The sequence below is a fragment of the Phyllostomus discolor genome, chromosome 12, assembly GCF_004126475.2.
Source record: "Phyllostomus discolor isolate MPI-MPIP mPhyDis1 chromosome 12, mPhyDis1.pri.v3, whole genome shotgun sequence".
NCBI classification, from domain to species: domain Eukaryota; kingdom Metazoa; phylum Chordata; class Mammalia; order Chiroptera; family Phyllostomidae; genus Phyllostomus; species Phyllostomus discolor.
In genome coordinates this window covers 8,795,456-8,820,267 of record NC_040914.2, presented here as the reverse complement: position 1 = coordinate 8,820,267, position 24,812 = coordinate 8,795,456, and the positions used below count along the sequence as shown (strand labels likewise).

Genomic DNA, 24,812 nt, shown 5'->3' with positions numbered 1-24,812 from the left:
CCAACTCACACCTGTGGTGGAGGGTGAGGACATCCCATACATCTTTCTAATATTTCCTGGACACCTTGAGTTCTGAACCCCATTACATATCCTTCTTTTGGGGACCCTCGGGCTGCACCCTTCTACAGTAAGAGTGTCCCGGATTACCTGGGTGGGCTCAATGTAATCATAAGGGTAGAGGCAGGAGAGTCGGTGTTGGAATGGTACAGCCTAAGAAGGACGCCACCTGCCGATGCTGGCTTTGAAGATGGAAGGGGCCATGAACCAAGGAATGTGGGCCACCCCTAGAAGCTTGATCAGGTAAGGAAGTGGGATTTGCCCTGAACATCCAGAGGAGTGCTGTCCTGCTGACACCTTGATGTGGGCCCAGTGAGACCCCATTTTGGACTTCTGACCTCCAGATCTATAAGAAATGGGGAGAAAGTATATAATCTTTGCATTCCAGAAGTTATAGCCCATCACCCAGAAGAAGAGACGGAAGGAAATGTACTCAAATGTTAAACAATGATTCAGTCTAGATTATGGGTGGGAAATGGAATCTGGTGATAGTTGTTGTCTTTTTTATATTTTATCTCAATTTAAAAAAGCCTCAACTGAGGATATGTTTATAGATTTCTTATTTTTTAAAAGATTTTATTTATTTTTAGAGAGGGAAAGGGAGGGAGAAAGAGGAGAGAAACAATATGTGGTTGCCTCTCCTGTGCCCCCTACTGGAGACCTGGCCTGCAACCCAGGCATGTGCCCTTGACTGGAAATTGAACCAGCGACCCCTTGGTTCACAAGCAGGTGTTCAATCCACTGAGCCACACTCACCAGGAATGTTTGTAGATTTTTTTGAGAGAGAAAAAAAAACATCGATGTGCCTCCTGTGTGTGCCCTGGCTAGGGGGGGATCAAACACACGGCCAAGTTATGTGCCTTGACTGGGGATTGAACCCGCAATGTTTTGGTGTACAGGACCTCCAACCAACTGAGTCACCTGGCCAAGGCATTGTATCTCAATTTTTAAAGATTAAAAATTGCACATCATTACATCATGGTGGTGTAAGTAGAGGTATGTTCAATGTGCTGTGGGAGCCCAGATGAGGGAACCATTTTGTTGCCTGTGGAAACGCCTTCAGGATCTCTGGGGAGCATGCCATTTGTTTGCCAAGGGCACGGGCAGGAAGGATGTGACAGGTAGAGGGAAGTTTGTGCAAGAGCAGGAAAGGAGAAACGACAGGCTTTGTCCTGAGGCTAAGTGTGGGACTCTGTCCTTCATTTAAAATGGTCCATTACTTTAGCGGATCAAATCCAAAGGAACGAGTCTCTAGGTATTAAGGAATATGGTTAGAGATCTTTTATGGGGCAAACTGAGACTTTACGGCAATTTGGAATCAACTTTAGGCTTCACAGCTGGGGAGAATGTGCTAGTGGAATATTTGTTGTTGAAGGCACAGCCTTTTCTGTGTTTTCCCTCCCTGTTTCTTGCAGTACTGAGGTGGGCAAGGCCCCAGTCCCCAAACACAATCCCCTCTATTTTGTAGGAGGGTTTGTTTCCTTTGTTGAGAGGTGGATGTGTAGCTCTGAGTTTTTTTGTTTTTTCTTTCACCAGTTAGGGAATGGAGGAGTGTCTCCTTCTTCTACTGACAGTTTCAGAGTGGAGCCATCTAAGTCTCCTGTTTGCTCCACCCTCTAGGGAGTCACACCTTTTCCTGGCCTTGCTAGATCCTGGGGCACTCAAAGGCTCTACAGAGGTGCTGTGTGAGGGAAACACAGCAAAACAACAAACAAATCCCAGGCCTGAGTAAGGACGGTTGTAAATGCCTGTTTTCTTAAAGTATGTTCCTTTCTCCCTTCCCTCTCTCCACCCTGATATTTTAGGGCCACAAAACTGGTTTCCTCGCTCCTGCTATTGGTTGGGTTCCACCCACCAAGACAATGGGCCTATTCTTTCCTATAGTCAAAGGCCGTTGTGTTTGGCCCCAAGAGTTCCACCCTGAACTGGTGCCAAAGCTCACGACTTCCTGTTCTGTTCCTTCCAGGTCACCTTGGAATCTGCAGGCTTGTGGGTTAGGGTAGGGGGTCCTGAGCTGTGTCCAGGGAAGGGGGAAAGTTGTGGGAATCCTGTTTAGCTTAGGAGTCTTCTACGCCTATTAGCAGAAAAAAGCAGGGTTGTGGGCCAGGGGACCTGGGTCCTGGTGCTGGTGACTAAGCTCTGACCTTGGATTAATAGATTTGTTCAATAGGCCTTAACCTTACCTGCTGCAAAATGAGGAGATTTGACTAGATAAACTCAAGCCCTGCAGCTTGAACACCCTGGCTGTGCATTTTCTTTCCTCTTCCTCACTGGAACTTGCTTCATCCCTTCAAGGGCCCGAGGATCCACCCTCAGATGCTAAGCTCAGTTTTGGGTGTTTAGATAGGATGCCTGTGGTGGAGGCAGGTGTAAGTGCTGTGTGGGCAGTGGAAAGAAGCTCTAGAACACAGGTGGCAAACACAAGGCCCACAGGCCCAATCCGGCCCTCCACCTTGTTTCTACCCGGCAGCGCCACTGAGCTCCTTGATCCTAGTTAAGGGGCCGTTACATTTATACAGTCCTAAAATTACATTTGGCCCTTTGAAGGCAACCATGAAGCTGATGTGGCCCCTGGTGAAAATGAGTTTGACACCCCTGCTCTAGAAGGAGGCTGGGCTGGAGTGAGGGCACGGTGGGGGCCCGAGGTGGGGAAGAGGGTGCGAGCCCAGCGCCGGTTTGTGCACTCTGCTCGGCCTGGTCTCCTCTCCTTGTCACAGGGTGCAGGCCGAGTTCTACTCTTCCCCAATCTTTCCTCTGTTGATCAGAGTGGCTCCTCAGGGTTTTGGCCAGACAGGTATCCTTAGCCTGGGCGGGGATCACATATTAACTACTCATTAGTTTTTTGGAAAATGGGGGCTGTGAATCCGCAAGGGGAGACATGGAAAGGGGAGAAAGAAAGGAAGACTTCTGGAGAAAGATAATAGAGAAGAGCAGGCAACCAAAAACGTACTACACAACACTTTAACATTCATTGTGAAACATAAAAGCACAATGTAAATATAAAGTTTTGTTGAGAACACGGTGTGGGGTAGGGGTGAATGAGGAAGGCAAAGGGGAAGAAGTAATTTAGAAGGATTAAGCTCATAGCTAGGTTACTAGGTCAGGAAATTTCCTGGGGAGGCTCCCAGTAGCTTAAAAATTGCATTACATGTCAATTTCTTGGGAGTAATGAGTTGTGTAACACATTGCATGTAAGCCCTGGCTGGTGTGGCTCAGTGGATTGAACGCTGGCCTGTGAACCAAAGGGTCGCTGGTTTGATTCCCAGTCGGGACTCATGCCTGAGTTGCAGGCTGGGTCCCCAGTAGGGGGTGCTCAAGAGGCAACCGCACATTGATGTTTCTCTCCCTCTCTATCTCCCTCCATTCCCCTCTCTAAAAATAAACAAATAAATAAAATCTTAAAAAAAGGTACTAAGAGCCAACAAATATGGTATGCTTACTAATTATGGTACAACTGACAACTAGTACAACTAATTGTGTGCTAAGAGAACAACTGAGAGCCCACAAGTATTGTATGCTTGCCACCTGCCAGGCAGTGTGGTAAACACTTTAACTAGATTACCTCATTTGACCCTCACAGCAACACATGAGGTGGGTACTTTTCTTGGCCCCATTTTACAGATGATGGGATTAAGGTGTAGTTGTGCGCCCCAGCCATTGCAGCTCTTGTGCTGGAGACAGAGTTCAAAGCCAGGCTGCCTGGAGGAGTTCATCACGTGTGCCTTTAACCCCGAGCTGTCCAGTGGGGAGATGATAAGGCTGACTGCTCCGGGATGTCTGTTACGAACTGAGACCCGTAGGTCTCACCTCGGACCAACAGAAAGTAGAGTTTCTCAAACGCTGATATTTGCATCTTCCTGAGTGAGGGCTGAATGTCAGGGTTCTGGAAGGCAACAGAATCTTAGTTTCTCTAGTGGCCCAGAGTTTGGGTCTTGTCCCTCTGTGAAACTGACAATGTGGTCTGTGCTTTCTTTCTTTCTCTGGCCTGTTGGAGGGGTGCATTTTGTTCTGAGAATGGATGAGGTCATGCTGACGTTTATGCTGGAGAAGGTGTTTTAAGTCAGTATCTTTTATGCACATTGTCCTTTTGTCCTTCATTTGCTTCTTTCCTCTTATACCCTCTTCCTGCCCACTCCTCCCCAGGGGCAGGTTTCACTTCTCTGCCTGACCCCAGGGTGGCTTACCAGCTGGCGGGTTGTTCTGTGGTTCCTCGTAGGCCCAGCCACACCCTCACGTGGAGATGGAGCTTTCCATGAGGTTCAGCTGCTACACCTCGGTCTGTTTAAGAGAGGGGACAGGCTGAGAGCAACGGTGGGGATGGGGGTTGCAGCCTGGGAATCGTAGTGGGAATCCCGCCACCCACAGCAGTGGTCTGTTGTGCCGACACAGGAATCTTTCATTTACTGGCAAGTTTGAAGGGCTGATCCTGTTATACCCCCTACCCTGAGTAAGGACAATGGGAGTTTTATACAGTTCATTTTGGAGGTTTGTTCACACACTGTGGTCTCTGGGAGATCCAGACGTGGGTGAGGGCCCCGGGCTGGAGGTGAGGGGATCTGGTTCTGTGTCAGCTAAGTGACTGGTTTCCTCTGTTACCATGAGGAAGTCACTCGCCCACTCTGGACAAGTTTTCTTATCGGTAAATTGTTGGATTTGGGTAAAATCATGTGTTGTGTTCTGTTTTGCTCTTGAGTTCTCATTCTAGGATTAGTAGCAGGGAGGTGGAGGCAGCGGCAGGTGTGGCAGAGCCTGGTATGCTGCCTTTTTTTTTTTTTTTGGCCTTTTGTGTCTTCCTCCAAACGAGCAGGTTTTGAGTTCTCTTTGTGTCTCTTTTGCACAGCTGTGTGTTTCAGTGGCCTGAAGGTGCCTCCTGTGGGTGTGGTGAGGAGAGTCTCTGAGCCGGAGGCCCCGTGGCCCTGGGGAACAGGGCCCACTGGGTAGGCTCCCTGCCCTGGCACAGACTTCCCCTGCTTGGGTGTCACATGACTTCTTGTTCCTCTCCCTCCTCCACAACCTTCCCTGAGCATCACATTCAGTTTCCGGAGTAGGCTGTCATTGTTTTGATAACTTTCCTGGCTGTTTCCTGCCTGTGGTTCCCTGAAACAAATAGCAGGAAATTGTTTCCACAGATATTGGGGTCTTTGCGTCATGTTTTCCTCTTTCTGCATAAAACCTGACACAACACACATGTGCAGAGAGACACATGCACATGCTCCTAGCATGCATGTGTGGTGAAGGGCAAGGTGGGGTTCTGTTCTTAATATGGTCTGGGGCCACCGTAACACATATGTGAACCTGTGTGGTGTCTTCATGTCTTGCACGGCTCTGTCACTTAAGAGTTTAGGGTGGGTTCTATGAGCATGAGTGCATTACATGTGTTGGGTGTGTGCATGTGAGTCCAAGTGTGGGGTCAACCACAGTTGCTGCTGAGAGGAAGGGATTCAGGGGCTAGGTTTGCTCTCTCTCTGTTTCTGCTTTTTATGCAGTGTACCAGTAAGTTGTGTTGTCAGAGGGCTGATTAGAAAGGTGATAGAAATTTCCTTAATCTGGTGTGAAATTCACCTTGTTTTGTTCTCAGGTGTGTAATGTGCCGGGGTATGGGGAGGTGGAGGGTGAAGCGGGCTGGGCTCAGGTCTCTGGAACTAGATGTGGAGCATTTAGCCGTCTCCACCCTTGGTGAGCAGGACCCGGGGGATCTGGGAGCTGCTGTGGCCCAGGCAGCAGCCTGTTCTGGGAAGATTAGAGACAAGCTGACAAGCAGGAAACAGGGCAGACTTATGGCTTGTTTCTAACCAATATTTGGGCATTCTGACCTTTAAAAACAATTTAATTTCACTGATACTGACACTTACCAACTGCCAGGTGCTGATTTTCAAAGATAAGTGCAATTCTTGAGCAAGGCTTTCAGGGCCTGGTTCTCTCTGTACTCAACTCTGTCTCAGTGGTAACCCTTTGGGGACTCTCAGAACCAGACAGGTGAGGTCAGGTGCTGGACTGGCTGATGAAGGAGAGTGGGGCAGGAGTCCAGCCCTGTGCACTTTCTGACCCTCCTTTTCAGGAGCACGGTGAGCAGGAAGCAGGAAACTGGGCTCCCTAGGAAATGCTGTGATAGGTGATGTGGTGGGGAAGGCAACTCCGATGGTCGCCCAGCTGTTCTCTCAGCCCTTCACCCTCACCGGGAGCACGCCCTCAAGCATTCCCAGAGATGGAGAACAAGTGTATGTTGCTTGGGGTGTGGAAACAGAACTTGTTAGCTACTCTTAAGGAAGTTAGCCGTGAGAAGGCAGGGTGATTTGAGGCCTTGTGGAATTGTCTCTAGGGAACTACACTTCACACCAGACAGGAGGTTGGGCAATAGCTAAGGGTCAGGTAGGGGAAAAGATGCAAAAAATACTCAGACTAACTGGTGCCAATCATTTTTCTGAGGCTTCTGTACTAACCTAGCATCCCTCTACCATACTCAGGTGGGACCTCCCCTCTCTGTTGAAAACCCACTCTGCTAAGGCTCTGTGATGCCTTTTTGGTGACTTTTCTTTTTCAATACTGTCTTTGATATTAATTTTAGCCTGATGTCACTTGTGTAAAATTACTGTAGGTAGGGTGAGTGAAACTTTTCCAGACCCCCTACCTTCTCAGAGTTGGCTTTGGGCTCTGTAGACTTCTACTTCTCCAGGGAACTTTATTTTACGCTGGGTCCTATTGTAGTTCTTTCACCAGCCCAGTTGCTCCCTAAGTACAGGAGAGAAAGATAGAGATAAAGGTAGAGATAAACAGAGATAGAGGTAGAGATAGAGATACAGAAAGATAGAAAACAGAGTGAGGCTTCAAGCACCGGGATGTGTCAGGTGTCCAGACCTGGATTTAAATCCACTCTTTGTCCGTTGTTAATTGTGTGACTTTGGCAAGTGACTTAAGCTCTCTAAGATTCAGTTGCTACATCTGTAAGATAGAGATAATGCCCACATAATTGTTTAGCTAACGTATATTGAACACTTTACACTTACTAATTCAGTTAATCGTCATAACTTTTCTAGGAATTAAGTATAGTGCAGTGGTCATTTTTCAGATGAGGAAATTGAGACACAGAGAAGTTAAGTAGCAGGTTCAAGTTAATGTACTCCAAGTGGTGGAGCTGGGATTCTGAACTTGGACAGTCTGACCCCAGAGCCTGTGTCCTCATCTACTGCACTAGTCCATAAAGTTCACAGAATATTAACAAGGATTAATTGAGACAAACATTTAAAGCACTGGTACAGTGCTTGGCACACAGTAGGCACTCTATCAATGGTAGCTGTTACCCCAGAGCTGAGAAGCCTGCTCACAGAGCTCCTGTGAGCATGAGGAAGACATGGCCCTGGGCCAGGCAAGCAGGGCAGATAGTGGCCCTCCTGCTGACCTGGGGTTTGCTGCCACCCTAGCTCAGTTGGACAGGGCTCGTTGGCAAGGGCCTTGTCTCTGGTCCCAAAGTTGCCTGACAAGCCTGGAGGGAAACACACAGGAGCTGACACGGGGTGGCCATAGGGAGGAGCTTCCTTCCAGCGAGCCAGTTAGTTTCTTAAGAATCACTTTTCTGGCTCAGCTTCGGAGGAGTTTGGCTTTTCATTTTCTGGTGTCTTACCCATTTGGTCAGGGCTCCCAGATAAGCTGCCTGTGGGACAGAGTGGGGTTTCTGCCTAAGTTGGCACAGGGTGAGGGGTTAATGCCAGGAAGCCAAGGAGACTTCGCAGGGACTCGGGAACCCACTTGGGGCCTCAGAGGAGGGGAGCAGCAAGCTTGCTTCTGCTTCTTTGTCATGTGTGCCTTGGCTCTCCACCTCGCCCTGGTGACAGCTGGGGCAGCACTGAGCAGTTCCGGCACACTTGCCCCACGTGAGAGGCTGGCCAGGTTAGAGGCAGCACAGTTTATGGCTGAGGCTTTTGGAGGCTGCGGGAACTGGATTCCCATCATGGCTCTGCCACTTTCTAGTTGTGTGAGCCTCTGTTTTCTCGTTTGTGAGAAAATTGTGAGGATCAAATCAAATAACTTAGAATAGCAACTTACATACCACACAGTTGTGGATAGGTACAGCTGGGGATTGTAGACAAACATAAAAGACAACTCCTCATCTTTATTTATAATCTAGGTGGGGGAGAGGTAATAAGACAGGTAAACATACTAATCATAATGCCAGGACTGCAAATGGTATACACAAGTGTAATGGACAGTGAGAGCTTTGGGAGCCCAGAGGTAGGAGAGCTGCCCTCTGGGCCAAGCTGGCCAGAGAAGGCTTTCCCAACAAGTGAACCTTGCAAATGTGTGAAGTTGGGTGAGGAAGGTGAGGGACGCTCCAGGAGAACATCTGAGATGAGGCCAAGAAGCCAAAGTCCATCAGATGGAGAAGAAACCAGTTGGACTAGAACCAAGGGTTTGTGGGGGAGACTAGAGTGAGACGAGATTCAATCGTAGGTTGGAGCCAGGTTGTGAAGGGCTTTGAAAGTCATGCTAAGGAGTTTGGAATTTATCTGAAGGTTTTTGAGGATGGAAATGACATCAATATTCTGACCTTGATTCGGTCACTTAATTTTTAACACGACTGGGCTTTAGATGCTTTAGATTCCTTAGCTCTTAAGGAGTTTGGACCATGTGATTGAAAAGTATTTCTCTAGCTATAGAGTCTGTGATTCTGTGATACAGGGAGAGTATTTTGATGATAAAGCACAGAAATGGTTGGAAGGAGAAATGAGGTAGAAATATTACTTAGGAAGCCAGTGTAATGTCAGACCTGGAACTTCTAATTGCTTCTTATAAGAGACTCCAGGTGTACATGGGGAAGGTCTTTACTGTATGTGTTAAATACTTTGACACTGTAACTCTATAACAACTTGAGTTCTTTAAGATACCGCCCCAGGAGACACCCACTCTTGGGCACCTGGAGAAGTGGGGAATTTGGTAAACTGTTCTGGGGAAGGGGTGATTTCCAGTGGGCTTCCGGTTTATATGGTTCCTGTTCTGCAATAAACCGTGAAGGGAAAAAATAACAGTAGTTCCTTAGTGTTTGTCTTTAGATGTTGTGTAGAGTTTTTCAATTTACAAAATAATTTCACAGGCATTGTCTCATTTGCTTCCCACCAGAGTCTCCTGAGGGAGGTCAGGCAGGTGCTCCCTCTGTTTTGTGGTTGAGAAAGGGCTGTGGTCTCGCACAGTCTCTCAGATCTAGGCCTCCTCATTCTAAGTGCAGTTAACTTTCCTCTGCTTCATGTTCCTCAGACGAAAAAAAAAATAGGAGCTCGCTTCTTCCATTAGTGAATGAACTCAGCACATGTTTATTACGTGCCCAGTATGCATAGGTACTCTACTAATATGAGGTCCACAAGAGGGCATATATTTAAGAAATTTTTTTTTTGCTGAGTGTTAAAACAATACATGCTTATTATAGAAGTTTTGTCAAGTAGAGGAAAAGATTCCTCTCATTGCACACACCTGGAGTTATAGGTATATTTAGACTTTTTTCTTTTACCATTTTTGTACTTACTGAGATCATACTATGTATATCACTTTGTATACTGATTTTTTTCACTTATGAATTTTCTCATGTTATTAAACTTTAAAAAAACCTTTAAAAATGGCTAATGTACTCCATGAATAGTGGTTACTGTACCCACTCCCTTGGCTCAGCATCAGGTGCTAAGGGCTTCAGAACAATCACTGTATAGAATGTGGACAAAATCTCCAATTAAAATTGTGGCCGGAGTTGGTAGATTCAGCCAGTTCTGCTGCTGGGACTTGGGGAAGTATGTGCCTTGTGGTGCAGATCAATATGGTAGCTTAGAGTGTAATATTTGGTTTTCCAAAAATAACTGCTGGTTTCCTCTGCCTGTTTCTATTGCTGTGACAAAAATTTTACCCTTGACCAAACTTTAGACAGGTTTTTCTGAGCCCTATTTTCTGCTGGGCCTGGTCCCTGGGCCCCATTCTTGGTTTGTAGAGTCCAGTTTTAGCAAGAATTGTGCTCAATCAGTTTAGGTAGAATCCCCATTCTTAATATCTGATCAAATTTCTAATCCCCTATCTTGATGTCTAAATCCTTAGTCTGCCTATAACAAGAATACTGTCAGATCAGTTAAGCAAGGATCCCCCAAACTTGCTGTCTGCTTCTGGTGATTTTCTATCCACTGACCCTCTTAATCTGCTTGGCTGCTGTTAATCCCCAGCTGTCTTTGCTGTATTGGGAGTTGAGCTTGGTTTTACAGAAGCCTCTCTCCCTTATTGCAATAGTACTAAATAAAATATGTTTTTATCATCTTTAAAAACGTGGCTAACATTATGTTAATGGATGATTCATAACTTAGTAATTTTTCTATTGTTAGGCATCTGGGTTATTTCTAATCTTTTTCTCTTTTCAATATTACTATGATGAATGTCTTTTTTTGCATTAGGTTTGTTTTGCATCTCTAGTTATTTCCCTGAGCTATATTTCTGAAAGTGAATAGATAATTCAGTCAAAGGACTTACTTGGGCTCTTATTAAATATTGCCAAATTGTCTCCTCAAAACTCGTTAGAATTATCTGTACTACCATTGACATTATATAAGTTAAGCAATTTTAAAATGAGAAAGGAAGCTGTTTTCTATTTTTTTGGCCAACAGTGGACATGATGAAGGCCTTGGGAAGATGGAACCTTGGGGAGCGGGTTAGGACCCTGAGGACCTGGACCTGTTATTCAAGAGCGTTCAGACTTAGGCATGTGGTATCAATGAGAGTTCTCTTGTTAGGCTTCAGTTTCTCCTTGGCTGAAAATTTATGTTTTTTAAAAAAATTCTTTAGACTTTTTTCTTTTCTTATTTTTTTGTTAGTTCCCACTGAAAAATTAGGTGAACTAAGTAGTAAAGATTCACCCTTACCTAGCCTGCATAAGAAGCAAGTCTAGAAGCAGGTGGTGGTGGCTGTGGCCATGTCCTAGCTAATAGTGCCTGTTGTATTGTCATTATGTCTTGTTCTTTATCTGAGCATGTATTTAATTTGTCATGCTCCCCTGAAAGCAGCTTAAGGATAGAAACTGTGTGGTTTTTTCCCCCTGAATTTTAGACTATCTGGCAAGTTATTTGCCTTTTCATTTCCTAAAGCCTCTTCATCTGAACTCTTCTCCCTTGTCCAAGATTTCAGGCACATAGGATTTTGATGCTTCCATTAGTCCTCCACTGTAGTACCTGACTACATCTACATGCATTATAAGTACCCAGTAAATAGTTATTAAATGGAATACTTTTGCATGTGTCCATACATGGATTCCAGGAAATGTTCAATACCATTCATTCATTCATTCATGGTGGGTGATGATAGATATTTGTGTCGTGAATGTGAAATTCATTGTTTGGACTTGAAATATGTTTCACAAAATATACTGTAAATGTTGATTAGATGCTGATTCCCCTTTAGAAATCTTTTAAATCTATAACCTAACAGGACTAATTGGGCATATTGAAGCCCTGAGAAGGAAAGAAACTCTAGGAGATGGGAAGTTAGCAGAATAGGAAGTAACTTTCTTCTCAGAAATATTTAGTAGTTGAACTGAAACAATTTCAAAAGGATTCTGCACCAAAGACAATTCTTAGAAAGTCTTATGGGGGAGATTGGGAAGCTCTGGGTTTCTTTTACCATTGCCATTATACAAATGGCTTTTGTTTCTCCTCATACACTTCAAACTATAGTTATGTTAGATGACTCACCATGTTTTCCTGATTTGTCTTTTTGTTCTATTCTTTAGAACAGGGCCTTGTAAATGCTGAATGAAAGATGTGACTGAACTGTATTACTAATTTAGTATGATGGTTCATTTTGTGTCAACCTGATGGGCCATGGGTGCCCAGATATTTGGTTAAACATTATGCTGGGTGTTTTTGTGAGGGTGTTTTTGGATGAGATCAACATTTAAATTGGTGACTGACTAAAGCAGACCACCCTCCCTAATGTGGGTAGACTCATCCAGTCATTTCATTGAATAAAATGAAAAGGTTGACTCTCCTCTGAATAAAAGATAGTTCTTCCTGACTGACTGCTTCTGAGCTGGGACATCAGCTTTTCCTGCCTTTAGACTTGGCCTACAATACTGGCTCCTCTTTAGCCTGCTGACCTTTTGACTGGAAATACACTGTGGCTGTCTTGGGTCTCTGGTTTGCTGACTTACCCTGCATGTCTTGGGATTTGTCAGCTTCTGTACTCATGTGAACCAATTCCTTCTATTTGTCTATCTACCTGTCTTTCTATTTACCTATCCATTCTCTCTCTTTCTTGGTATATACCACCCTATTGGATGTGTTTCTTTGGAGAACCCTGATGTATGTGCTAGATTTTAGAAATATTCTAGAGAAAAAGAGTTTTATCTACCTCCCGGCACTGTATAAACATGAGGCATGATGCAAACACCGGTCCGCAGTGTCCAAGTCATTATGGATGAAATGAGACATTCAAATGGACTACAGAGTCCGGTGGAGGAAAAGGGACAGCATGGCTTTTCTCTCAAGGGGAGCAAAAGCTGTGGCCTCTGCCATGACAGGCCTTTATTGGGTTTCCCTGGCCATTACATGATGGTTCTCATTTACTATGCACAGGTTCACTTTAGGTGGTTACCTTTTACAGAAAACAAAGGAGCCAATGACACTAATCACAGAACAGGGATATTTGCAAGTGAAAAGGCAAAAGTGGTTGAACCGGTTACACTCATCCTCTTTAGAAGGTTTAGCATGGATTTTAGGAAGTTACTTTGCAGTAAATTTTTGCTATAAATCAGGGTGAGAGAGTTTTTAGCAAAAAGCAAGACTCAAAGCAGCCTAGGCTCATTGCAGGCCTGATTCCCCATGGGAGAACCTATCCATGGGCATGGGTCCTGTGCATCTCTGAGTGGGAGCTGGGCCCACGCCATGCAGAACGGTCTCCTACAGAGGCACACTTTAAAAATGATGCTTCCCTGGCTGGTGTAGCTTAGTGGATTGAGTGCTGGCCTGTGAATTAAAGGGTTGCTGGTTTGATTCCCAGTCAGGGCACACGCCTGGATTGCAGGCTGGGTCCCCGGTAGGGGTGTGTGAGAGGCAACCACACATTGATGTTCCTCTTCCTCTCTTTCTCCCTCCCTTCCCCTCTCTCTAAAAGTAAATAAATAAAGTATTTTTAAAAATGATACTTACCTTTGATACCTTTTCATTTCCTGAAGGCTTTTCACTGGAATTTTTCTTCTTTTTCTAAGATTTCAGGCACAGAGGACTTTGATGCTTCCATTAGTCTTCCACTGTAGTACCTGAGCTAGGCCCAGCCTATCCTCGCTTAAGCCCCAAGTTTGCCTTGCTTTTGAGTCCTGTTTCCAACCCTACCCCATCAAAGTTCCCAACTCAGTGTGGTAGGTTGGAGGTAGGTGGTGGGGGAAAAGCAGTCTGACTATTCAAGTGATTGACACATAGTTGAAAGCTGTCTAACCTTCTCAGAATCATTTGCTCAATGAATCAGATGAACTATCGGGTAGTTCAATAAAGTGGAGTGAAAATTTTAGGCAGAGTTGAGGAATCTTCTGAGTAATCGCACAGTGGCCAGGCAGGATAGACTTTCTGTCTTAGGATAACCACTTCCTGTGCACTTACTGTTTTGACAGGTTCTTCCCTTTTCCATATCTGAAACCATAGTTCCTTTAAAAACCAGTAACAAATAAGCATTCTTATGAAGTAGCAATGAAGATTCTCTGCTTGTACAAGAAAAGAAAAAGAGGACAAAGTCAGGGTTTTGCCTGTCTTCATTAGAGCTTTATAAGTTAGCAAATACTTATGGTGTTGAAAGGCCCATTTTAGAAGAATATAGACTGCTTTAAAGATGATGAGGAAATCAGTAGTTTTATATTACATGTGGCCATAGAGACAAGAACTGGAAGAAGAACAGATTCTAATGGCAATATTGGAGGCATCCTGTTTGAGAAGATGTCAGTTGGTAAGTCAAGTCTGCAGGGAAGCTGCTCTGGCTTAAAATACTTAGCACCTAGCATATTGTAAGATCTTCCCTGACAGGTTTCCTGTGAGAAGGAGGGGAGACCATGGCTATCATACAGAACTGCAAACTCTCTGCATCTGTTTTAGTATTTAAATATATTTAGCTCTTGCTTGTATTTTTAAAAAGTCCCTTTTAGAACCATATTTGTGTTGTTGGCTTCCACTCTATCACTCTCTTCCTTTGATAGACAGACTTCCTAAAAGAGTTGTTTTTAACCAGCATCCCTCCCATCTATTCCTCAGCATCATGGAGTTGACTGAACTACCCCACTCCCACCCCCCATCATGCAACCTTAACTACTTTAACCAAGGTCTCCAATGGTGAAGTTGTCTTCAAATACAAATAAACCCTTCTCACCCTTGTTTTACCTGATGTCAGAGCACTTGCCGCTGATGACCTCTGCTTCACTCTGGGACTGCCGTAATGCCCTCACTCTGTTGGCTTCCTACCAGTCTGGCCATTCCTTTTCACTTTTCCTTGCCACCTCTGGTCTGTCCATTCCACAAATGTAAGTGGTCTCTAGGGTTCTGTCCTATGTTTTCCTTCCTCCCTCTTGCTTTCCCTCCCTCTCTTCCTCCCTCTCTCTGTTCCTTCCTTTCTTTCTTTTATTGATTTTTAGAGAGGGGGAGGGAGAGAGAGAGAGAGATCGATTTGTTTTTCCACTTATTTATGCATTCACTGGTTGATTCTTGTATATGCCCTGATCAGGGCTTGAACTCACGGCCTTGGTGTATTGAGATGACACTCTAACCAGCTGAGCTACCCGGCCAGGACAGAAAACTACTATAGTTCTTTAAATGCCCCTGCTTTCAATTACATCTGGACCCTTCTACTTAACCTGTTTGCCTAGAACACTCCTGTCATGCCTCTTATTTTCCTATAAATTTCAGTTATCCTTCAGGCCTTGGTTAATACAGTACTTCTGCTGTGATCTCACTAACACACCAACTCCAGATCATGCTCCTGAAGTACCCATCACGTGCCCCTTTTGCAGCACTTACCATGTTCCCTGGAGACAGCCTGGAGAAGGTTCTGTAAACATCTTGTAGGCAGGGACTCCAAGTCTCACTGTTGCATTCCTGAGGCTTAGAAAAGGACCTGTCACATAATAGAAGTTCAGTAAATATTTGTGACATCAGTGAATGGTTCACCATAGTTACTTTGAACACGTTTCTCATTAAACCAGTTGAGCAAGTGGTACAGAGCTGGTAGGGAGAGAGAAGAAATGAGGTTTGAGGCCTCGATGCCACTTTAAAAAATTAAAGCAAAATTTCAGATTTTTGCAGTTTTACAAACTGAGTATGGGTTGTAATGGGGTAGCTTATGGGGTAGAATAGCTAAATCTAAACTCCAGTCAGCTGACAAAGCCTTATTCAGGCCTTAAGGTTTTTTCTTTTTAATAATAGTTTTGTTGAAATATAATTCATATACCATTCACTTTATCTGCTTAAAGTATATGGTTCAATGGTTTTTAGTGTTTTTACAGAATTATGCATCCAACACCACAAATAATTTGAAGACATTTTCATCATCCCAACAAGAAACTTTATACCCATTAGCAATCACTCCTCATTCCCATCCCTCCTCCACATTTCCCCCCTCCATCTCCCGGAAACCACTCATTGGCTTGTTATTCTGAATTTGCCTCTTCTGGATATTTCATAAAAATGGAATCATATAATATGTGGTCTTTGTGTCTGGCTTCTTTCACTTAGCAAAATGTTTTCAAGATTCATCCATGTTGTATCATGTATCAGTACTTCTTTTTATTGACAGATAATATTCCACTGTACACTCAGTTTGTTTATTCATTCATCAGTTGATGGCCAGTTGGTTGTTTTTTACTTTTTGGCTATTACAAAGAATGCTTCTTAACAACATTTGTGAACAAGTTCTTGTGTGGACATATGTTTTCATTTCTCTTGGATACATACACACTGCACGCCGTGCCCCCCGCCCCCTGGGAGTGGAATTGCTGGGTCATAGAGAAGCCTTAGGATTCCTAACAACAGAGGCTGCTTTAGGGAAAAAACTCACAAACACACAAAGCACTAATAACTCTTGCTCTTTCATTAGTGATGGGCAAGTTTTACAGCTGCCTTTGAAGAATTGACATTAATCAAATTTCTCTGTAATAGAAAGTAGCCAACAAATGTGCAAAGTCTAATTCTCCTGTGTAGGTGATAAACCCTTGTTGGGTTTAAGTGGAAGTGGGAGAATTTAGTGTCTGTTCCTGCCTATTTCCACCTATCTTTGTCCCACCCCTGGACCAAAGGGCCGGCTGTCAGAGTTACCCAGGAAAGTCTTTTAGTTGGGGGAGATGGCCTGTTAGCTAAGTTTAGCCATACTTAAATCACTGCTTCCATCTCTGATTTATGGTAAGAATTTATTGTTTCTTTTGTATTACTTCTCTCTTTGGTTCTTCTTTCTTCTTCACATATTTTTGCTACCATATATACCTTTTTGTTCCTTGCTGTTCCTGTCTCCTCAAACTCCTGGTCGTATCAAACTGTTCCTAGTTCCTATGTAAGTTAAGTCAACAAAAATATGAGACTCATGTGAATTGTAGGATTTCTTTTATAGGTATATCATATTCAGATAAATAGGGGCACCTTAAAAGTGGTTGGCCTGGCTGGCTATACATATATTCCAAAAGTCCTGTCATTAATTAAAATATTTTGGCCACTAATCATGTAAAGTTGTTCTCAAAAACCAGCTTGAGTCATATAAAACCAGTTTTACTTCCTTATCATCACACTTAATATTTCAGGGAGACTCTCACTCTGTATTGCTTTGTCTTCCTGTTCCCAGTTCCTCTTTTTCTTTCTTGCTCTAGTTCGAGTTCAGATAGGGTTCCAAGTAAGGAGCCCAGACAGCAGTGGAGAGAGATTGGTGTGTTTCACAAGAATTTGACCTTAGTGAAACATGCTTAAACTATCTTTTTAGTGCATTCTTGCCCGTGTCCCATTTCTGCTTTGTGATCCCCTCACTGATTTGGTACCCCCCCCCCCCCCCCCCCCCCCCCCTGAAAAGAACCAAAGAACCATCAAATCCTAGGGCTGGGAATATAGCCTTGAATTGTCCTCCTCATAGAAGAAACTTGGGAAGATAGGTAGGGAGAGGTACTTCAGAGGGCTCCATTTCCTTCTGCTCCTGGGTAGCTAGTTAATGTTCTACCAGCAATTCCCGCACTTGGGGAGACAAGGGTCATGTTCTGCTCCATATCAGGGCTCAGGGCAGAGGGCACTTTGTACAGAGAGTTGTGATTGAGAGAGATCAGCATCTGACCTTCCTTACCTCACTTTTAGAGTCTGCAGCCATCTGTGGTTTTGTAGCTTCTTGGTTCTTAGTCTCTGGATCTTTATATTCTCTTCCTCACTGAGTTCCTCTCCCTCTCTTCTCTCTGCCCTCAGGGGAAAATGAGGATGTTTCTTAGTGTGGGAAAAGAAATCCTGAAATTTGCAAAGCAAAGATCAACACAAAGCTGGGCTTCCTGCCTGTCATGCCTTTCTCTCCTCCCCAGTAGTTTCTGAACCTCTCAACACCCAGTGAGATGTTCGTTGACTGTACAAATGTCTACAGGGTTTCTTCAAAGATGAGGCTGTATTTTCTGACTACCATCCCACCTGCTTTTCTCTTTTTCAGAGGACTCTACTTCTCACAAATAGATATGAGGCCAATGGTCTAGACATTCAACTGCCCTTCACTCTTCATTAACTGCAGAATAAGTGATGCAGAGGCCATTTGGAGAATATAGCTGTGGGAGAGAGAGAAAGGAAGCATCGAACACCTGCTGGAGAAGGGACCAGAAAGCACCATTAGTGAGTAAATGCCTCTGAAGCAGAGCAAAGGAGGAGGTGGAAACAAGGAAGGAAGCTATAGGAAGCCAAAGAATTGTAGGAATGGAGGGTACAATCCACAGGGGAGTAAGGCAGTCCTTCCCCTGCTGTCTTACAGAAGAGTTGCCTGGTGAGTGCCTGCTATGGGCAAGACCTTAGCCTGGGTCCTGGGGATGTAGAGATAGATGAGACACAGTCCCTGCTTTCTGAGTGTACAGTCTAACAAAAAGAAGATGAGCAACAAATAGAAGTTAGATAACATTTTCAAAATGTGTGGTATGGTGGGCTGAGATAGTGCTACCATTACAGTTAACATTTATAGTTTACCCACCACCTTCTAAGTGTTTTACACCTGAAGTAATTCACTGACTCCTGACAACAACCCTGTGATGTATGTGTTGTTATAATCCCTGTTCTATAAGTAAAGGATTGGAGGCATAGGGACATTACCTGTAGTTTGCCTGAAGTCTCCTTGGAGGCACTTGGAAGCAGGAACTCCGATGCAGGTGGTCTGGCTCTAAATGTGTGCTCTTCAGGATCATGGCCTCTAAGAAGTCATCCAGAGTGCAGGGAAGCTCTGCCGCCCCACATCGGACTCCTTTGTGTCACCTGTCTGCCCTTTGCCTGGGATACTCTTTCTTTATTTTTTTAAAATTTTATTTTAATTGTTGTTCAACTACAGTTTTCTGTCTTTTACTCCCATCCCAGCCCACCCTCTCAGCCCTCCCCAGCTCCTTCCCATGTCCACCCCACCTAGTTTTTGTTCATTTGTCCTTTACACTTATTCCTGTAAACCCTTCTCCTTTCCCCCGAAATTCCCTCTCTTCTCTCCTTTGGTCACTGTCAGGCTGTTCTCTATTTCAGTGTCTTTGGTTATATTTTACTTGTTTGTTTGTTTTGTCGTTTAGGTTCCTGTTAAAGGTGAGATTATATGGTATTTGTCTTTCACCACATGGCTTATTTTGCTTAGCATAATGCTTTCCAGTTCCATCCATGCTGTTGCAAAGGGTAGGAGCTCCTTCTTTCTTTCTGCTGTATAGAATTCCATTGTGTAAATGTACCACAGTTTTTTGATCCATTCATTTACTGATGGGCACCTAGGTTGCTTCCAGCACTTGGCTATTGTAAATTGTGCTGCTATGAACATTGGGGTGCATAGGTTCTTTTGGATTGGTGTTTCAGGATTCTTAGGATATAATCCTAGCAGTGGAATTGCCGGGCCAAAAGGCAGATCCATTTTCAGTTTTCTGAGGAAATTCCATACTGTTTTCCATAGTGGTTGTAGCAGTCTGCAATCCCACCAACAGTGCAGTAGGGTTCCCTTTTCTCCACAACCTCTCCAACACTTGTTGTTTGTTGCTTTGTTTATGATGGCCATTCTGACTGGTGAGAAGTGGCATGTCATTGTCGTTTTAATTTGCATCTCTCTGATAGCTAGCAATACCCAGCATCTTTTCATGTGTCTCTGGATCCTCTGTATGCCCTCCTTGGAGAAGTGTCTGTTCAAGTCCTTTGCCCATTTTTTAATTGGGTTGCTTGTCTTCTTAGAGTGGAGTCATGTAAGTTCTTTATATATTTTGGAGATTAAACCCTTGTCTGAGGTATCATTGGCAAATATGTTTTTCCCATATAGTTGGTTCTCTTTTTGTTTTAATCCTGTTTTCTTTAGCTGTGCAGAAGCCTTTTATTTTGATGAGGTAATACTCTTTCTTTTTATTTATTTATTTAAAGATTTTTAAAAGGATTTTACTTATTTATTTTTAGAGAGGGAAGGGAGGGAGAAAGAGAGAGAGAGAAACATCAATGTGCGGTTGCTAGGGGCCATGGCCTGCAACCCAGGCATGTGCCCTGACTGGGAATCGAACCTGCAATGCTTTGGTTCGCAGCCTGCGCTCAATCCACTGAGCTATGCCAGCCAGGGCATGATACTCTTTCTTAAAGACTCTGGGCAGGGGTCTGACTTGCCCTGCCTGCCCTTGGTCAGTCACTGTCCTTGGAGCTTGACTGTGGTAACCTGACCTATACATATAGTCTAGTACAGACTTTTATTTAGAATTCATAACTTCACTTAGAGTAACCTGTAAACCTGTTAGGTAGGATAGATAGTAAACCAAGGCAGGGAGGAGGAGGGAGACATATGTCACCTACTAACACAGCAGTCCTGAGCCTGGTCTGATAAGGTTGCCAGATGTTCCAAAAATCACAGGAAACACCATGCTAGCGCAAGAGGAGGGGAGCCCTTGAAGTTCTGTGTGTACCGTTTCCACCATCTGGGAAAGAAAGGCTTTGAAACTGTGTATTCATCCCAAGGCCTAGAAGGAGGAAGGGGGGGGGCCCACAGTGCCCAAAGAAAAAGCCCCTGAAACAACTTTGGTTAATTGCCTGCCTCTGGTCACTATCTGTGTTTTAGGAGGGAGTCCATAGTACTCAAAGAAAAAGCCCATAAATAACTTCCAGTAGCTGCTTCAACTTTAACTGCCCCCTGTCACGTTATCTGTTTTACAAGATGAACAAATGTTGTCTGGAGCAAAACCAGAATTCTGGGTTAACAACCCCCCACGCATGTGTAAGTTTAGGTGGTCATGTCCCCTCCCCCAGTGCCCTTGCAGGAAGCTGGCACCACCTTTACCCACCAATCGATATGTAACTCCCTCACCCCATCCTGCCCACTATATAATTTGGGACAAAGGACCTGATGCCTTGCCATCCTTGCCTTGCCTTTACCTATGCCTTTCTCCCCCACCTCTGCAAGGCCCTTTTCTTCTATGAGACCATATTACTAATAAACTTTGCTTGCATACTAATGGACTTGCTGATATGTATTTTTTTACTATGTCGGCAAGAAGAACTGATTTTTTCCCCCACAACAAACCCATGAGATTTTATAAGATTTGTGTAACCATGTCCTGTAATTTGCTAAGGCTTTAACTGAAAGACTGAGACTTAATTAGCTAAACTTCCTTCCATATCTATGCTATCCCTGACATTGATATTGCTGGAGCTATTTTTCAGGAGCAAGCCCTGGATGGCGTGGGGGGTGAGGGAGTGTGGAGTTGAGGGGTGATCTGGCTGAAACCACAAGACTGGCCAAAGCAGCTTGGAGGACCTTCCTTATGAACTTTTCTCATTATACCCTCATAATACTAAAATTTCCTGCTGGGGGGCGGAGATTTTCCTCTGTTTTTGACCGTGCAGTATATATATGGCCATGTGTTGTATTGTGGACTGAGATACTGCTACCATCACTAACAGCTAACATTTATTGCCGGAGCTGTTTTTCAGGAATTGTGCATCCCCACCTATACCTGTGATGATGAAGCTCACTTTAGTATTTATGCATGATTTCCCCAAATAACAATGAATTTGATCCTTTTTGGGGGACACAGGGCTTTGAGAAGTGACCACTGGTATGTCCTTGCTGGCTTGCAATAGAGCTCCTTCTCATAGAATCTTCTCAGGGTTGTCTTTTGGCTGGCCACTACTGAGTAACTGGACCTGGTTTGGTCTGGTAAGAGTAGCACTTTGTGTCTGTTTTGTTTAACTACATGGTGTTCTGTGTGTTGGAATATCTGACTCCTTGTGTTATAACCTTCTGGAGAGCAAGGACGTTTTTTTCTGGAAAATTTCAAATAGTTGCAAAGATAGGGCTAATAAAATAATGAAGCTCATCACATAGCTTCAGCAATTATTTCACGGCCAATCTTGTTTCATCTACACCCCCTTCCCCAAACTGGATTGTTCTGAAGCAATCCCTACACATCAGATCATTTCATCTCTTAATACAGGGGTGGGCAAAAGTGGGATTACAGTTGTGAGTACAGAAAGCACAGAGTTTATTCTTGTATTGTTATTTATTAATTATTGTCTTATTTTCCATATGAACAACTGTAAACCTACTTTTGCCCACTCCTGTGTTTCGGTTGTATTACTAGCATATAAGGGCTTTTTAAAAAAACATAATCATGCCCTGGCTGGTGTGGCTCAGTGGCTTGAGCTTGGGCCTGTGAATTGAAAGGTCCCTGAAAACCAAAAGGTCGCTGGTTCAGTTCTCAGTCAGGGCACATGCTGTGGTTGCAGGCCAGGTCTCCAATCTAGCCTGTGAGAGGCATCTGATCGTTGTGTCTCTTACAGGCTTCTCTCCCTCTCTTTCTCACTCCCTTCCCCTCTCTCTAAAAGTAAATAAACAAAATATTTTAAAAAACCACAATACTATTTTCACACTAAAAATTAACACCTCCTCAATATCATAAAATATTCAATGCTCAGATTTCTGCAATTATCTCATAATTTTTTGCTTCCCTTTCCTCTCTTCCTTCCCCTCTATTTTTCTTTATGTTTTTGTGACTCTTTGTATGGATAGCTACTTTCATTTCTCTTGGGTAAATACCTAGGAGAGGGAATGCTGAACTGTATAAGTATATTTAACTTGATAAGAAAATGCAAAACTCTTTTCCAGAGTGGTTGTTTCCTTTTGTATTTCCATCAGCAGTATGTGAGTATGGGTTGTTTCCCCTCCTCACAATACTTGGTATCATCAATGTCTTAAAGTTTAGCTATATGCCAATAATTTTTTGAGTACTTCTCAAGGCCTTGCAAACTACATTATTCATGTTATGCGTGTCTTGTGGAATGATCTCCCAATTCCTGTTTTTCAGTTCTACCTGTGTTTTATGTTAGTGTTTCATAACATGGAATATATGTGATAATCACCTGGGAGTTTTTCACAATAACAAGCCTTTGTCTCACTCCAGACATACTGTATCAACTTCTTCAGGGATGGTTTGTAAGCTTATTATGTTTGTTGAAAAAATTCTCTAGGTCACTCTGATTTATACTCCTCGCCACAAATCACTTTTAGGCTTAAAAAAACACTTTTAGGTTCTGCTACCCATGACAGCAGAGGTTCTCCATCCTGGCTGCATGTTAAAAAGTATTTGGGAAGCTTTACAAAATGACCAGAGCCTGGGTTCCACCTCACACCAATTAAACTGAAATCTGTTGGTGAGGACTGGGTATCAGTTGTTCTTAAAATTCCCCTCATTCCTCCTCATTCTAATGAGTAGCCATATTTCCCATTGGATTTCTCTGTGTCTACTCCTGTGGCATTTATCTCTTTCTACTTTTGTGTTGTAATAGATTTTCATGTCTTCTCTCTTGTCTTAGGGTTCATGTTCCTTAAAGTAGAAACCCTGTCTTTCTCATTTATGTCTTTTTCATGGGGTCTAACACTGAGACTTTTGGCATAGTAGGTGCTTTATAAAAATTACATGGAAACACCCTAGCTGGTGTGGTTCAGTGGATTGGGTGCTGGCCTGCAAATCAAAGGGTTGCTAGTTCGATTCCCAGTCAGGGCACATGCCTGGGTTGTGGGCCAGGTCCCTGGTAGGGGGAATGCGAGAGGCAACCACACATTGATGTTTCTCTCCCTCTCTTTCTCCCTCCTTTCCCCTTTCTCTAAAAGTAACTAAATAAAACCTTTAAAAATTTTTATGGGCACGTTAATTCATCATTAGGAAGAGTCTCAATCACAGGTAGGGTGTTTCCTGAGTCTAAGGTGTACACGTTAATGCTATAGTTCCCTGTTCTCCCCAGGGCCTGGGTTGTTGCTCATGATGACCAGTGTGGGTAACTCCTCTGTGAATACAGAAGGAACATTGCCCTGTGTGGTATTTGTTTGCAGGCATAGCACTGGGACTAGGAATTCTATGTGTGTACGGGATAGCTGGGCAGGGATGGGTAAGGAGAACGATCTAATTAGAATGGAGGAATTATACTAGAGGGTAGTGGTAAAGAGAATAAGGACTACTGGTAGAGAGGAAGAAATTTGAACTTACTTGATAGGGCAGTGAACTTACTTAATAAGGACTATTAGTAGAGAGGGAGAAATTTGAACTTACTTGATAGGGCAGTGAACTTACTTAATAAGGACTATTAGTAGAGAGGGAGAAATTTTAACTTACTTGATAGGGCAGTACTGATTATTTAAGAAATAATGAGGTAGTTGTCTGCAAGGCAGAGTTCAGTAGACACCAGAGACAAAAAGTCAAGCCATGCTCCCAGCAGTTGTTGAGAGCCTGGGTTATTTAGGTTTATGGGAATGGAGAGAAGGACACAACTGGGAGATGTTAAAAAAGAATCAACAGGCTTTGATGGTGTATTGAATCTGGGAAACAGAAAGCAACATCAAAAGGTTGCCTGAGAAAGTGTTATCACTGAGACAAATGAGTGAGCTGTGGGGGAAAGCCAGTTCAAATGTGGAGTAATCTCAGAAGGTACTGGGATGCGACTGCCTGATATCTGGGAAACAATAGGGGCTGGAGATGGAGCCACAGGAGCCATCAGCACAGAGGTCACTGGAGCTGGGGGCGAGGTGGGTGTAGAGGGAGCCTGCAGGCTCTGAGTGCTGACCCTGGTGTGTGGGGTGCAGTGCACAGGTAGGGGACAGGAGGAGGACACTCAAGACGGAAAAGTTGTTTGTGGTCTTAGATGTTGTAAAAGTGAACAATGGGAGGACAGTGAAAAGATCTTTGAATTTTGCCAAGAGATGGATACTGATTTTATGCTGCTTCCAGCATCTTGGGGGTGGAGGAGAAACTGGGTGATGAGAAAGCAAAAGAACACAATGCTTAAATCCCTTGGAAATGAAGGAAAAGAGATAACAGGCTAATACTTAGTAGAATTAATAAATGAAGGTTATTCAGGTTAGGAGAGCTCCGATCCCATGAGGAGGGAGAGTAAAGGACCTGGGCATAGGGAGATAGAAGGTGCTAGAGAGATTTCCACAAGGACAGAGCCCATGGAGACGCCTGTGAGGGAAGGTCTGTGGTGGCATCTGGTTCACATGAATCACCGGTGTGGAAAGTGTTATTTGTCCCTAATAAAGAGGCCGGGAAGGTTTTTACTTGTGAA

General features: G+C 43.9%; 3 protein-coding genes across 3 annotated transcripts in view; 2 read left to right on the top strand and 1 right to left on the bottom strand.

The window, feature by feature from the left end:
- LOC118497666 (carcinoembryonic antigen-related cell adhesion molecule 21-like) overlaps nt 1-24,812 on the top strand; it is an 834,765-nt gene that overhangs the window by 696,119 nt on the left and 113,834 nt on the right. The gene's annotated exons all lie outside the window — the stretch shown is intronic.
- The window catches only part of LOC118497667 (carcinoembryonic antigen-related cell adhesion molecule 1-like), a 746,496-nt gene that overhangs the window by 613,045 nt on the left and 108,639 nt on the right, over nt 1-24,812 (top strand). The gene's annotated exons all lie outside the window — the stretch shown is intronic.
- LOC118497668 (carcinoembryonic antigen-related cell adhesion molecule 1-like) overlaps nt 1-24,812 on the bottom strand; it is a 93,861-nt gene that overhangs the window by 11,259 nt on the left and 57,790 nt on the right. The window lies entirely within an intron of this gene.